We start from the raw sequence: 15884 nt of genomic DNA, 5'->3' as shown, positions 1-15884 counted from the left end.
TCATCACTCCAGAGCTGAGAATCATTAATGGACAACATTAAGTACGCGTGTGCGAGTCCATGCCATCCAACCCCTCTAGCGTGAGGCACTGTGTATTTTTGATTTTTACTGACTAGTTATTCTGGGGAATGCATGGTATCACAAGTATGACACTGGCACAATGGATACAATTTGTAAAACCTTTATTGAAAATGTTGGGGTTGGAGAAACTCCTATTTTGCCCTATAACTAAGATGGGAGTAGTCTCGACCATCTAACGATAAACAAAACGGTTCTAGTTGAGTCCGTCAAATCAAAATGGCCTACGCTACCAAAAATCTAATGCCTGACCTATCTCTTGTACAAAAACGTGTAAAAAGGTGAAATGTATACAAAGGAAAACCCAGTGTTCAAAAGAAGAAAGGTAGTTGAACCAGCTGCCCTCCTCATCTTAAACCTCATGGAGTAAGGCTATCCTGTTTCTAACACTCTAAGCAGTTCCAAATGGTCGGTAGATGCCCGCCTAGTCTTCCACGTTAAAGTCTTTCTTGACTTTCAAAATTGTATTCCAACGTAAAGTTCACAAAGGTCACCCTCTGCCAGGGGTCAGACATTACTGCAGACTATTCAAGTAGGTCCCCCTCTGTCAGGCTCAGACTTCTCACGTCACAGTTCAACACAAACTTGCAAGGGGCTCCCTTCCCCAAGCTTATTGTACTACGGGTCTCCTTCAATCGGGATCGAACCCCTTTGGGATGTGAGTGACTCTCTTTACAGACCACTTTGACTCAAAGTTCATGTTCGCTTAATTCACTTTTGCTGTTTGTTCATTATAGCTTCAAACAATGTACCTTTCACAGAGACTTTCGAATGGGCTACTTCCTTTCGGCGGACCACTCCGTTACTTGGTATCGCTGATCTCACAGCTGCTTTTTACTTCAAAGTTAATTCACAGGTCTGTCTTTTTTTGCGTCTCATCCACACGCGTGCAGCCTTCACTTGTGCTATAATGTTGCTGCTTCATTCTCTTTAACACACTCCGATCTCTCAGGTCGTTTGCCAACTCACCAGCTGTGTGTGCTTCTTTCTTGTTTTGCTAGTTCCAATTCACGAGTCAAGGTTAGTACCACAGGCTTGGCCTCGCCTCCCCAACTCTGCCGTTCATCCAGGAGGGTTGCTGGCGTCCATCACTTGTGGGATCTGGCCTTCTGCACATATCTTTTGTGGTCTGTCGGAGGCAACAACCTCCATTAGGGAACCCTTACTGTTTTCGGCCTGCTGCTCTGGTCCATTGCTCTGTTCCAGTAGCTGTGCCTTTGTCCTGTAAGTTTTGTTCATACTCGTGTTCCGCCTAAGAAGCTCCAGGTAATACAGAAATTTGCGCTGTGTACTGTTTGTGGCCTTGGCCGCCGGGCACAAGTCTCTGAATCCTGCAGAAGATTGCACTGGCTCCGAATTGAACAACGCATTCAGTTCAAGGGATCTGTCTTAGTGTATAAATGCTTGGCAGGTGAAGCCCCGCTGGATCTCTACTCTAGAGTGAAAAAGTTCCCATTAGACGGGTTCTCTTGTTTAAATAACCGGGTAATCCTGGATCAACCATGTGTCATCCTAAAAGATTGGTGGGCCGGATTCAATGGCTGGGCTCCTTTCCTTTGGAATTTGCTCCAGCCAGATATTGGGGGGATGCGTATCCACTTTGTATTTTAAAAAAATGCCTAAAAACCTTTCTCTTTGACAGAAAAACAGATTAATTTTGAAATTTTGATCACAGGTCTTCCTCCAAGTACATGGCTTTACTTATCCCCGGTTCTTTTCTCTGTTTTATGTTTGTAAGTCCTGTGAGCGCTCTGAGGTCTTTGGGCGAATGGGGCCATATACATTTTCTTTAGATGGAGGACCAGTATGATGTGAGAGAGTTAGTCTGGTTACTCTTGTCACCCTTTTCCTCGACCCAGTGTTTGTGTAATAAGGGGTCGGGGAAGTTGGGACTTCAGAAAATCCTTCAAAATAGGATGGGGTAGATGAACAAAAATGGGGGAAATACTGTATTTCACCATCGGCTGTCTCGCCCCTACTCCATGAATATCCCTCACCCAGGTGACCCTACCGCACTGGTCCAACCCCAGGAACTGGATCCAGAAGCGATAGTCGTGTCCTGGCCTGGCCAGGGATGACCAGTCCCTGAGGACTAGTGGGTGAAACTCATACCCAGTGGGCCACATCACAAATGTAAAATGGTGTCAAGTTATTCAAATTCCATATCACTGAAGTCCAAGGTATGGGAAATTTGTCAAAGGAGTTTAGAATGCGTGTGTGCATTTCAGCCAATGTTAAGATAGGTAGGGGGTGGCCAAGTCACTTCTAGCTACCCATATCAAACTGGCATGTGGATGGAGTGCTGTGAGGTAGGCAAGTGCAGGAGACTCATTGTGTCCAGCTAGACCGTATTTCGGTCGTGGGGGATAGCTGCATTCTTATGGCAGAGGTGTTGTGCAATGCGTTTTAAAATAGTATGATAGGTGCGTGCGGGTAGGTGGCCGTGCCTTCGGCTACCTTCCATAAGCACGGAGTGTGATACGTACCCATGTGTCCTGGCTGGATTCTTGGTTTTGTGGATGCTGCTGAATCTAGAATGGGGCGAATTCGAAGCACAGTTAAATTCTACTCGGTGGCTGTACTCCAAATGCAGCTAAATATAACGTGATGGCTATACTGAAGAATGCAGCTGAATTAAAATCGGGGCTGTAATCACAATGCAGCTAGATTTATCGGGGGGGGGGGGGGCGGAGTTCAAAGCGTGGTGGCTAAGTTCTCCAGCATGGGGTCTGGCATGGATTCACATGCTCATGAATATTCCCCGTCGTCGGGCTGGGGATCCTCTGTGAAGAAAAAATCAGTTTTTCATTTCTGGACTGTCTTTCTCCTAACAACCAATCACTGAGCTCTGGGTCATACTGCCCCCAGCCAATGACTGCCCTCTACCTAAGCCCCTCCTCTGGAAGCCATCTTCAGATTTTTACCGCAAGTTCAAGTGTTGGGAGTCCTCGTGTTTAGCTCTTGAGCTTTTACTGCATTTATTCACTTTTTTGGAAGAGTGTTACTCTATTTTCCGGTCAATGGAAGCCTTGTGCTCCATCGATTTACCTTCCGATTAACAGGGACCTGTTTTTTGGATTCTTCAGCGCCCATCAAGGGCGAATTTTGTCGAGTTTCTTCATGGAGGCTTCCAGAAGATCTTCAGGCCTACGCCGCGTGGACCATGTCGGAGGAGAAGAAGGATTCAACACTCCTGTTCAAGATTTGCTCCAACTGCGGCTTGTGGAATTTCTTTTCAGACAACAAGCATTCCCAGTGCCTTTACTGCCTGTACCCGTTGCACAAGGAGGAAGATTGTGTGTTTTGCCTGGAGATGGCCCCTCGCACGATGAAGGATCTGCACAGGCGGCTGAACGAGTGGCTACAGGCCACGGCCCTTGCTCTCGGTCGGTCCAGCAGCATGCCTCTCCCAGTTCCAAGAAGGCTGAGCGGGCTTCTAAGACCTTTGAGGGCACCCCTCTTGCCGGGTCCAACAAAAAGCTAAGCACCGCGAGTCCACTGCCACCGTGAGCGCAGTTGCGACAGGCTCCTCGGCGGCCAGAGCGCGTTCGACGTCTCTGGCTTCAGTCACCAGTCAACGCTCAGGATCTTCGGCCAAGAGGAAGTCGGACCATCCGGGCAAACTGGCCCAAGCAGGACAAGAAGACCTCACAGGACAAGGCTCCAGTCCGGAAGACGAGGGTATCCCTTTCTCCCAGGAGGGAGGCTGCGTTCCAGCCCATAGAAAAGACCCCCAGAGAAGAAGATGCCCATAATCTCCTTGAGATGATGGGCATCTTCAGGCGAAGATGGGAGGCGAAGAAGGGAGGGGGATGCCCGGTGATCCTCCAGGGTACAGAGATATCCTCCTGAGGAAGAGCTCGTCTGCCTGCAAACCATCCCGGAGTAGCCCTACGACGAGCGCGCCGACAAAGGCGACGATACTGTTGAGGAAGAGCAGCACGCCACCGCCTCCAGACTCTGGTGTCAGCGGTGGCCAAGAAGTCGTCCTCGGCTGCTTCTTCTTCGGCAGCATCCACCCCTCCAGACAGCGAGGGCAAGAAGTTAGATACCATGGGACGATGGGTTATCTATTCTGCGGCGACGACCATCATGGACGCCAACGCCCTCGCCATCGTGGCAGGTTACGACCAGGAGCTGTGTTTCAAGATCGCTCCCATCCTGGACTTTCCTCCCCAATGACAAGAGGTCAGAAGCGCTGGAAATTCTGCAGGAAGATGAAGTGGTGCCGATGCTCAATGTCAGGACGTCCAGTCGAAGGTGCTGAACATGCCCTTTAACGGGGACAATTTGCTTGGGAAGGCTGTGGATGAGTCTCTACAGGCCATAAAGACGGACACGGAGACAGCACGTGCCTTGGGAACTCTTCAGCAACGGAGGCTGTCCTTTCGGCCATCAGGCAGCAAGTCCCAGGTATCCTCCAAGGGTTTCGGCGGGGGTTCCTCTGCTTACAGGCAACCCTCCCGCTCTTTGGCCCAGGAAACCAACAGGGGCCTTCGGAGGAGGACGTTGTCGTCACCAGGGTCCCCAAGGTGGCCCTTCGACGTCCAAGCAGGATTGAACCGACCATGGCATCGGGCCCCCACCCATGTACCCCCGTGGGAGGCTGGCTGGTGACCTTCGTCAGCATGTGGAAGACGAAGACCATCTCCACCAACCGCTGGACGCTCTCGCCCACGGACACACCCTGGAATTTCAACGGAAGTGTCCCCGTATACCACCGGTGGCCCGGCAGGAAAACCACATCCCTCAGCTGATGCTGGAGGTGCAGGCCATGTTGAGAAAAGGTACGATAGAGCTCACCCCAAAGAGGCTCTGGGGCTCCGGGGTGTACTCCAGGTACTTTCTCGTGAGAGGCCCATCCTCGACCTATGTGGACTGAACAAATGCATCAGAAAGTCAAAAGTTCCGGATGGTCACTCTTCAGCACATGCTCGGGCAGCTTGAAGAGGGAGACTTTCTGTTGTGGCTGAACTTGGAGGATGCATACTTTCTCCAGCATGGGGTCTGGCATGGATTCACATGCTCATGAATATTCCCTGTCGTCAGGCCGGGAATCCTCGGTATAGAAAAAAATCAGTAACAGTTTCGTTTCTGATCGGTCTTTCTTAGTAGTAACCAATCACTGGTCTCTGGGTCATACTGCCCCCAGCCAATGACTGCCCTCTCCCTAAGCCCCGCCTCCGGCAGCCATCCTCAGATTTTTACCGCACGTTCAAGTGTTGGGAGTCCTCGTGCTGTAACTCTCGAGCTTTTGCTGCGTTTTCGCGCTTTTTCAGGAGATTTTTCTCATTTTTCGGTTAAATAGAGCCTCCAGCTCCACCGTTCCTACATCCGATCAACGGGGATCCGTTTCGGAGTTTTCTACGCCCCTCAAGGGTGAAGATTTCGTCGAGTTACGCTTTTGGAGGATTCCAGAAGTTCCGAGGCCTACCCTGGACATGGCCCAGGAGAAAGGAAGCTCGACGCCCGGGGGAAGCTGTTCAGGACCTGCCCTGGATGCCAGCTTCAGAATGTTTTCAAGGAGGACGAGCATTCGTTATGCCTCTACTGTCTCCATGAGGACAAGACGCACACGGAGAAGGACTGCGTTTTGTGGGAACATGTCGGAGCGGACCATGAAGGATCGCCACCTCGGTCTCGCCTACTGGCTGGAAGGGAAGAGAGCCTGTCAGGCGAAAAGAAGAAAAAGAAGTCCGAGCGGTCTTCTAAGTCCTGTGAGGGCGCCCTGGCGACAGGGGCCCAACAAAAGGCTAAGCACTGCGAGTCCGCGGGCACCGGGAGCGCCGAACGGTCTGGCTCCTTGGCTGCCAGGCAGGGCGCATCCTCCCCTCCGCCATCAACCACGAGCCAACCCTCTGGGTCAGGTTACAGGAAGTCAGAGAACCCGGCGAAGCTTCTGGGGAGGCCCCGGTCGATCTTGAAGATTCCGGCAGAGGGGTGAGCGAGGCTCGGACCCTCCCCCCAAGGTGAAGGCCCCAGGCATCCAGAAGGTGGCGATGGCCTTAATTCACCCTGCTAAGACCTCGATTGAGGATGTCGCCACGGCCCTGGCTCAGCCTGTGGAGGCTACACCAGTGGAGGCGCCCTCAGGACCCAGTCTCCCTGCCACCGTGGAGGGAGTCGTCTTTCAGGCCCATTGAGAAGACCCCCACAAAGTCCTCGTTGGAAAAGGTGGGGGAGGGGCTGGTGGCCATCGTGGATACGGACACGACCTCTGAAGAAGAGCTCATCGAAGTCGTGGAAGAGGCCCAGCCCATCGGGAGGGATCCCGACGAGGGCGACGACGAGAGCGACGGTGTCGCCGACAAGGCTCCTCAAGAGCACTCGCGCCCGTCGTTTCCGGCGCCGCAGGACACCTCGGCGGCCATTTTGTCAGCAATTCAGTCCTTATGCTCGGAGATGAGGACAAGGTTGACCCTTCCCCCGACGGAGGTACCTGAGCCAGACCCGAGGGGGGAACCGGAGCCATGACCTTCGGAGAGTCCACCGCATAAGAGGAGGACGACGCATCCTACGCCACCTCTCCCACCTCTGCGGCCTGCTCTGCCTTCCCCCGGTCTACTACCCGCGGGGATGATACAGGCACGGACATGGCTACGACAGATACAGATGACGACGGAGATCCCGCCCGACGAGATTGGATCCTTTCATGCCATGATTTCCAGGGCATCCAAGCTTTTTCAGCTCTGCCCATAAGAAAAGAAAGAAGGGTTCCTTTACCAACGGCGCAAGGCTAAAAGGAAGACGGTCCTCGCTGTACCGCTTCTTGATGATATCTGGGATGAGGGGCTCGCCCTCCTCAAGAACCCTGCCACAGCGCCGGCAAAGAGTGACCGGTACGAGAAGTAGTACCGGGTCCCCGACGCTGCCCCCTTGTGCCGCCGGGCACATCCTACCCTGGATTCGGTCGTCTCGGCGGCAGCAAAGAAGGCGGCTCGGGGGCCATTGGCCTCGACATCAACTTCCCCGCCGGACGGCAGGAAGTTGGACTCGATGGGACGACGGATCATCTCATCCGCAGCGACGACTATCAAGGCGGCCAACGCTCTGGCTATACTAGCCCGCTACGACAGGGAGTTGTGGTTCAAAATCGCCCCTCTGTTAGACTTCCTTCCGGACGCCAAAAGGGCTGAGGCCCTTGAAATCCTACAGGAGGGGGAGATTGCTTCGGACCACGCCATCACGGTGGCAACGGACATCGCCGACACCGGTTTCCGTCAGTTGGGCAACAGCGTTTGCTTGAGACGATGAGGATGGCTCAAGGCCACGGATTTCCGCCAGGACGTACAAACCAAGGTTTTGGACATGCCCTTCGACGGGAACAACCTGTTTGGGAAGGCGGTTGATGAGTCCCTTCAGGCCATCAAGACAGACACAGAGACTGCCCGGGCACTGGGAGTGCTCCAACAACGACGGCCGTCCTTTCGGAGCTCCGGAGGCAGACAGGGTGCCTCCAAGGGATCCGGCAGTGGCTCCTCCACGTACCGCCAAGCGGCAAGATCTTCGTCCCAGGAAGCCTACAGGGGACGCTGCAAGTCAGGTGGTGCCTGTCGTTGTCGACAGGGAGGTCAAGGAGGCCTCCAAACAAGATTGAACCGACCGTGGGGTCGGGCCCCCGCCAAAGCACCCCGGTGGGAGGCCGACTGGAGAGGTTCGTCAGCGTGTGGGAGTCCATCTCCACCGACCGTTGGGTGCTGGACGCCCTGGCCCAAGGGCACGTCCTCGAGTTTCAGAAGAGGTGCCCTCGCGTTCCACCCGTGGCCAGGAAGGAAAATCGCGTCCCTCAACTACTGTTGGAAGTAAGGGCGATGCTCAAGAAGCGTGCCATCAAGCTCGTCCCAAAGAGGCTTCGGGGCTCCGGAGTTTACTCAAGGTACTTCCTCGTAAAAAAGAAGACAGGAGGATGGCGCCCCATCCTGGACCTACGACGACTGAACAGGTACATCAAGGCACAGAAGTTCCATATGGTCACCCTCCAGCATGTATTGGGCAGCTGGAGGAGGGCGATTTCCTGTTGTCGTTGGACTTGGAGGATGTGTACTTCCACATCCCCATTCTAAAAAGACACCGAAAGTTCCTCGGGTTCGTGGTCCAAGGGCGGCACTACCAGTTCAAGGCCCTCCCGTTCGGATTGAAGTCGGCACCCATGGTGTTCACCAAGTGCCTCGCACCGGTGGCGGCGTGGTGGCGCCTACAGGGGATCCATGTCTACCCCTACCTGGACGACTGGCTCATCCGGGCAAGGACAAGGGAGCTCGCCGTGGAGCACACTGCAAAGACCGTCCAGCTGCTCACGGACCTGGGATTCTCCATCAACTTTCCAAAATCCCACCTGGTTCCATCGCAAGTCGCCCTGTTTCTGGGAGCCAAGCTCGACACAGTGGCGCGGCTGGCCTCGCCGTCGGAGGAAAGGACCAGGACCATTCTGGGCAAGGAGCAGCGTCTGTTGGCCACGGACATGGGCAGGGTAAGATCTATCAAATCCCTCCTCGGGATGATGTCCTCCTGCATTTATCTGGTGCGCCTTTGCAGGCTTCGGATGCGACCCTTACAGGAGTTCCTAGACGCCTGCTGGATCCAGTCGACGGGCAGCTTCGAGGACAGGATCCCTCTCAACGAGACGTTCCGTCAGGCGATCCGGCGGTGGGGTACCCGCTCCCATCTGTCGGTGGGCACGGACTTTCAGACCCCAGCTCACCAGGTGACGGTGACGACGGACGCCTCCCTGGAAGGTTGGGGAGCACACTTCGGAGATCTTCACGCGAGAGGCCTTTGGCTCCCGGAGGAGAAGTCTCTCCACATCAACATCTTGGAGCTCCGCGTGGTGTTCTGGGCCCTCGGCTCCCTTCTTCCGTCCCTCAAGGGCAAGGTGGTGAGGATCTTCACCAACACCACCACCACGATGTTCTACATCCGGAAGCAGGGCGGAACCAGGTCCCCGGCCCTATCCAAGGAAGCCCAGGATCTGTGGCATTGGGCCGTCGCCCAAGGGATGTTTCTGGTGCCTCTTCATCTGGCAGGAATAAAAAACACGATCACCGACTCACTCAGCAGGGAGCTGCGCTCGTGCCACGAGTGGGAACTACACCAGGATCAAGTGGATCGACTCTTCCGACGATGGGGCGAACCCCAAATCGATCTCTTTGGACGGCGTCGAATTCCAAGTGCCGGAGGTTCGCCAGCAGGTTCCCCCAGCCGAGGAGCATGGGCGATGCCTTCTCGTTCCCCTGGGACGGCCTATTTCTTTATGCGTTCCCTCCGCTGCCGTTGCTGCTCCGGCTCATCAACCAGCTCAAGAGATCCCGGTGCAGGATGATCCTCGTCGCACCGGCTGTCATGATCTCTGCTTCCAAAAGATCAGGACTTGCCCGACTCCCTTGGAAGCAGACCCATAACCCCGGTTCCGAGTGCCAGCCAGTCCCAATTGGGACCTTTTGGACCCTGTCCTGGCGCCAGTGGCACCAGGCTCATAAAGATGCCCAGTCCCAGCGCTGGAAGCGCCGGGCTCATAATGCTTGGGTGGACTTACCTGCAGCAGACCATGCTGCTTACTTACCTGCCAGTTGAACCCCTGGGACTACTTTTCCTGTTGGGTGGGGCAGGAGCCACTCCCTAGGTTCAGAACACTGGAACTCTTCTGGAAAGCAGGAACTCTTTTCTTACCTATGCGTGGCTGTGGAAGGAGACACCTAAGCACTACAGGAGGCTATTTAAACCACACTCGATGGATGAATCTTGCTTTGCGTTATTCTGCATTCTCTGCAGCAGAACGCTCATCGTGTCTTCTGCTTCTGATCCTGGTCCTAAGGGAACAAAGGCTTACCATCCTGGAATCCAGTCTTCAGCAGCACCTGTAAAGACAAAGAAAGAACAGGTTAGCACTACGGTCTTCAGTGGCAGCGCATCTCTTACCTGGTCCATCGGCTGTCAATTACGCCTCGCGCTGCATTCCGGCATCTGAAAGACAAAGGCTTACCTACTCTTCGCATGCTCCGGAGGTCTTCGCACTGCATTCCGGCATCTGAAAGACAAAAGCTTACCAGCTCTTTCCATGCTCCGGAGGCCTTCGGCGCTGCATCCCGCATCTGAAAGACAAAAGAAGGTGCGTTTAAAGACATTGGGCAACTTTATTACTCACGCGCCATTACTCCTTCCCACGCCGAATCCAGTGGGTATTCCAGCACCCTTCAGCTTCTCTAAAGCTCCGAACTTGTACCTGCAAGATAAAAGGGACAGTTAATGCGCATCGTGAAGCAGGCTACAAGCGCTTACTTACGTGCTTCCAGGCGCTTCTATTCCTCACGCGGGTTCGATCCTCAACTCTCATCAGCCCGCCATCCGCCATCGCCGGAACCCTGCGAAACAAGAGATATCATTACAAAAGACTTTTAAGACATTTGAAGTGCCCAGAACTTACCGTTCGTGCAGTTAACGACGGACAGCAGTCCTGAGGTCAAGAGGCCTGCACCCTTATCCAGTGAAGAAACTGGTTACGGCACCCTGCCCCGAGGCAGATGGAGAGCTCGGCGTTCACTTACCTAAGACATCTTACTCTTCGAGTCAGACATACAGTGCACAGAGGTCCAGCCCAAAGAGCCAACCGTGTGTTACACATCACCTTTGAAGATACAGCATTCACCCAGTCAAGACCGGCGCCTCTGCGGGAATCAGGTGAGCGTTACACCGGCGTGGCCGAGACAGATCTGGTTCCCGGACCTTCTGGACTTGTCAACGTCCCCACCAGTCAAGCTGCCGACGGACGCAGACCTTCTCTCCAGAGAAGGAGGCGCCATTCTTCACCACAACCCGGAGTCGCTGAACTTGCAGGCCTGGCTCCTGCAGCACTAGAGTTTGGAGGGTACGACATCCCGGCCGACTGCAGAGAGGTTCTTGCAAAGGCCAGGGCGTCCTAAACCCTCAAGTGCTACAGACATAAATGGAAGAGGTTCTCTGTCTGGTGCCGTGCACAGAAGATTAACCCTCTGCGGAATACGGCCCCTCAAGTACTGCCGTACCGACTGTCGCTGGCCAAAGCTGGACTGGCTCACGCCTCCATCAAAATACATCTGGCTGCAATCTCCCGATATACCAGGACGACGGGACGGGCGTCCTTGTGGTCTCATCGCCAGGTGAAAGAATTCATGAAGGGACTATTCTGATCATTCCCGCCGGTGAAGGCTCCTGCAACGGCGTGGGAGCTTAATGTGGTGCTGACCAAGCTCATGGGGGCCCCATTCGAGCCTATGCATTCGGCACCTTTGAAGTTCCTGTCATGAAAGACAGCTTTCCTCGTGGCCATCACCTCCGCACGACGAGTGGGAGAGATCCAGGCCCTATATTGCAAGCCTCCATACTTGACTTTTCATGACACGAGGGTGGTGCTGAGGACACACCCATCCTCTATGCCGAAGGTGCCGTCGGACTTCCACCTCAACAAGCCCTTTGTGTTGCCAGTTTTCTTCCCGTCGCCTTTGTCGCCGGCCGAGAGGACTTTGCACTCGCTGGATGTAGCTAGAGCGCTGAAGTTCTACGTGGACCGCACGAAGAGTTTTCGGAAGACGTCACAGTTGTTTGTGAACTTTGGGACTGTGAATCAAGGGAAGGCTCTCTCGAAGACTTCCATTTCCAGATGGCTCTCCGGCTGCATCATGCACTGTCATCGGTTGGCAAACCGACAGCTGCCTGGCCGTCCGAGAGCCCATTCGACCAGAGCGATCGCTGCTACCACGGCGTTCCTGTCTGGTGTGCCCCTGCTGGACATCTGTAGGGCTGCGACGTGGAGGTCGACGCACACCTTCACAAGATTCTACTGCGTCGATCGGGACTCAAGGGAGGAGTCCAGGGTTGGCCAATCAGTGCTGCGCAACCTGTTTGCCTAAGGTGAGCCTGTTGAGGAGGTTAGAGTTGCTTAATGTTGAGTTGTTGTATTGCTTAATGTTGAGCCTGTTGCCACCACCCGTGGTTGTGCATGTGTGTACTGCTATGTATTCTCTTATTCATGAGCATATGAATCCATGCCAGACCCCATGCTGGAGAAGGAACAAGTTACTTACCTGTAACTGTTGTTCTCCAACATGGGTCTGGCATGGATTCACATGCGAACCCTCCCGCCTACCCCTCTACGGCTCTTCACTTGGTCATACTGCCACTTTACGTGCTACCAAATCTGAGGATGGCTGCCGGAGGCGGGGCTTAGGGAGAGGGCAGTCATTGGCTGGGGGCAGTATGACCCAGAGACCAGTGATTGGTTACTACTAAGAAAGACAGATCAGAAACAAAACTGATACTGATTTTTTTCTTTACCGAGGAGTCCCGGCCTGACGACGGGGAATATTCATGAGCATGTGAATCCATGCCAGACCCAGCTGGAACAACTTGTTCCTTCACATCCCCATTCACAGGGGACATCCCAAGTTTCTGCGCTTTGTGGTTTAAGGGAAGTACTACCAATTCAAGGCTCTTCCCTTCGGATTGAAGTCAGCGCCAAGGGTTTTCACCAAGTGCCTGGCGCCAGGGCCAGCGCAGCTGCGACTGCGGGGGATCCACGTCTACCCGTACTTGGACGACTGGCTCATCCGTGCCAGTTCGAAGAACATCGCTGTCGATCACACGGCGAGGACCGTTCGCCTACTGACAGAGCTGGGGTTCTCGTGAACTATGCAAAGTCCTGCTCGACTCTATCGCAGGACGTGCTGTTTCTGGGATCCTGACTCAACACACTGTTGTGCCTGGTGTCTTTGTCGGAGGAAAGGATAGCGGCCATCTTGGGCAAGGTACAACGGCTGCTGGCACTGAAGTTCTCCACGGTGAGGACCATCAAGTCTCTGGTCGGCATGATGTCGTCATGCATCTACCTCATCCGACTATGCAGGCTAAGGATGCGCCCACTACAGGAGTTCCTTGACGACCGTTGGATACAAGTGTCAGGAAGCTTCCAGGACAAGATCACGCTCGACGAGAGCTTCCGTCGAGCGATAAGGTTGTTGGGAGTTCATGCTCATCTGTCTGGAGGCACGGATTTTCAGACCCCACCTCACCAGGGGACGGACACGATGGACGCCTCCCTGGAAGGATGGGGAGCTCACACTGGAAGTCTTCACGCAAGAGGCCTGTGGCTGTCAAAGGAGAAGACTTTGCACATCAACGTGCTGGAGCTGCGGGCAGTGTTTTGGGCCCTTCAATCCTTCCTCCCGTCCCTCAAGGGCAAGGTGGTGTGGGTCTTCATGGACATACCACCACAATGTTTTACATCAGGAAGGAGGGCACCCGATCCCCGGTGCTCTCCAAAGAAGTGCAGGACCTATGGCACTGGGCCGTCGCCCAGGCGATGTTCCTCATTCCTTTTCATCTGGTAGGAGTAAAGAACACCGTTGCTGACTCTCTCAGCAGGGAGTTAAGCTCGTGCCATGAGTGGGAACTTCGGCAGGACCAAGTGGATCACCTATTTCGCAGATGGGGCAATTCCCAGATGAATCTGTTTGCGACGGCGACGAACATCAAGTGCCGGAGGTTCGCCAGCAGGTTTCCCCAGCTGGGGAGCATGGGGGACACATTCTCATTCCCCTGGGACGGCCTGTTTCTGTATGCGTTGCCTCCGTTGCTTCTTCGACTCATCAATCAACTCAGATGATCCCGGTGCAGGATGATCCTCGTCGCACCAGCGTGGCCGAGGCAGATCTGGTACCTGGACCTACTCGGCAGGTCAGCGTCCCCTCCAGTCAAGCTTCCGGTGGTCGCAGATCTTCTCGCCAGGGAAGGAGGCGCAATTCTGCACCACGACCCAGGATCGCTGAGCCTGAAGGCCTAGCTCCTGCAGCGTTAAGAGTTCGGTGGCTACGATCTCCCAGCGGACTGCAAGGAGGTTCTTGCTAAGGTCAGGGCATCATCTACTCTACAATGCTACGGACATAAATGGAAGAGGTTCGCCGTTTGGTGCCGTGCACAGAAGATCAACCCTACCATATTTGCTGTCGTTGGCCAAAGCAAGACTGTCCCATGCCTCCATCAAAGTTCATCTGGCGGCTATCTCCCACTAGACCAGATCTCCAGGACGGTCATTGTTATGGTCACACCGTCTGGTTAAGGGGTTCGTTAAAGGACTGTTTCGTTAGTTTCCTGCCGGTGAAGGCTCCAGCCCCGGCGTGGGAACTCAATGTGGTGCCGACTATGCTCATGGGCCCTCCATGCAGACAGTTCCACTGAAGATTTTGTTGTGGAAGACCGTGTTCCTCGTGGCCATCACCTCTGCACGACAGGTGGGTGAGATTCAGGCCCTGTCCTGTAAGCCACCTTAATTGACTTTTAACAACACGAGGGCGGTGCTGAGGACGCACCCCTTCTTCATGCCGAAGGTGCCGTCGGACTTGGTGTTACCTGTGTTTTTTCCAACGCCTTCGTCGACGTCTGAAAGTATTTTGCACTTGCTGGATGTGGCTAGAGCGCTGAAGTTCTACGTGGACCGCACAAGGAGTTTCCCACCTTTTTGTGTGCTTTGGCCCTGTGAACCATGGGAAGGCCCTCTCCAAGGCTTTCATTTCCTGTTGGCTCTCTGGCTGTATCACCCACTGTCACTGGTTGGCAAACCGACCGGCGATCGCTGCTACAACGGTGTTCCTGTCTGGTGTGCCCCTGCTGGACATCTGCTGGGCTGCTACATGGAGGTTGATGCACACCTTTAGGAAATTCTACTGTGTTGACCGGGATTCCAGGGAGGAGTCCACAGTCGGCCAAGCAGTGCTGCGCAACCTGTTTGCTTGAAGGTGACCCTGGTGAGGAGGTAAGGAAGGCTTATGTTGAGCCTTGCCACCTCCCGTGGTTGTGCATGTGTGTACTGCTATGTATTTGTTATTCATGAGAATCCATGCCAGACCCCATGCTGGAGAAGGAACAAGTTACTTACTTGTAACTGTTGTTCTTCAGCAAGGGTCTGGCATGGATTCACATGCAAACCCTCCTGCCTACCCCTCTGCGGATCTTCTCTTCTCCTACTGCCACTTTACGTGCTACCAAATCTGAAGATGGCTGCTAGAGAAGGGGCTTAGGTAGAGGGCAGTCATTGTCTGGGGGAAGTATGGCCCAGAGCTCAGTGATTGGTTGTTGGGAGAAAGGCAGTTCAGAAATGAAACTGATTTTTTTCTTTACCGAGGATTCCCAGCCTGACGACGGAGAATATTCATGAGCATGTGAATCCATGCCAGACCCATGCCGGAGAACAACAGTTACAGGTAAGTAACTTGTTCCTTCTATACAATGGCTATACTCAAAAACCAGCTAAATTCAGCACAGAGGGTATACTCAAAAGGCAGTTGGATTTAAATGGTGGCGAGTTCTAAGTAAGGCTAAATTCTGCACAGAGGCTATACTAAAAAATGCAGCTAAATATAAGTGGATAGACAAAAAAAAGCTGAATTTAACAAAGGCTGTACTCAAAAATGCAACTAAATATAAGATAGTGGCTATACTCAAAATGCAACTAAATTCAGCACAGTGGCTATTTATTTATGAAATTTCTATAACGCCCAAAGCCAGGGGTTTCACGGCCATGGGGTATACTCAAAAGGCAGTTAGATTTAAATGGGGGAAATTTCCAAGCGAGGCTACATTCTACACAGAGGCTATGCTCAATAGGAAGCTAAATATAACACATGGGCTATACTCAAAATGCAGCTAACTTCAGTACAGTGGTGGCTATGCTCAAAAGGCAGTTAGATTTGAAGTGATGGGTAATGGTTGCAATGGGGCGGTGAGGACTGGAGTGGTTGCCAATTTCTGACAGATCTCACATGTCAGTAAAACATTTTGGA

At 53.6% G+C, this 15884-nt stretch overlaps 1 protein-coding gene across 3 annotated transcripts in view; it reads left to right on the top strand.

Annotated features, from left to right (window-relative positions):
• TIMM44 (translocase of inner mitochondrial membrane 44) overlaps nt 1-15884 on the top strand; it is a 676068-nt gene that overhangs the window by 209464 nt on the left and 450720 nt on the right. The gene's annotated exons all lie outside the window — the stretch shown is intronic.

This window comes from Ambystoma mexicanum, chromosome 1p (genome assembly GCF_040938575.1).
Source record: "Ambystoma mexicanum isolate Mex_15411 chromosome 1p, UKY_AmexF1_1, whole genome shotgun sequence".
Lineage (NCBI taxonomy): Eukaryota > Metazoa > Chordata > Amphibia > Caudata > Ambystomatidae > Ambystoma > Ambystoma mexicanum.
This window is presented reverse-complemented; position numbering and strand designations above follow the sequence as displayed.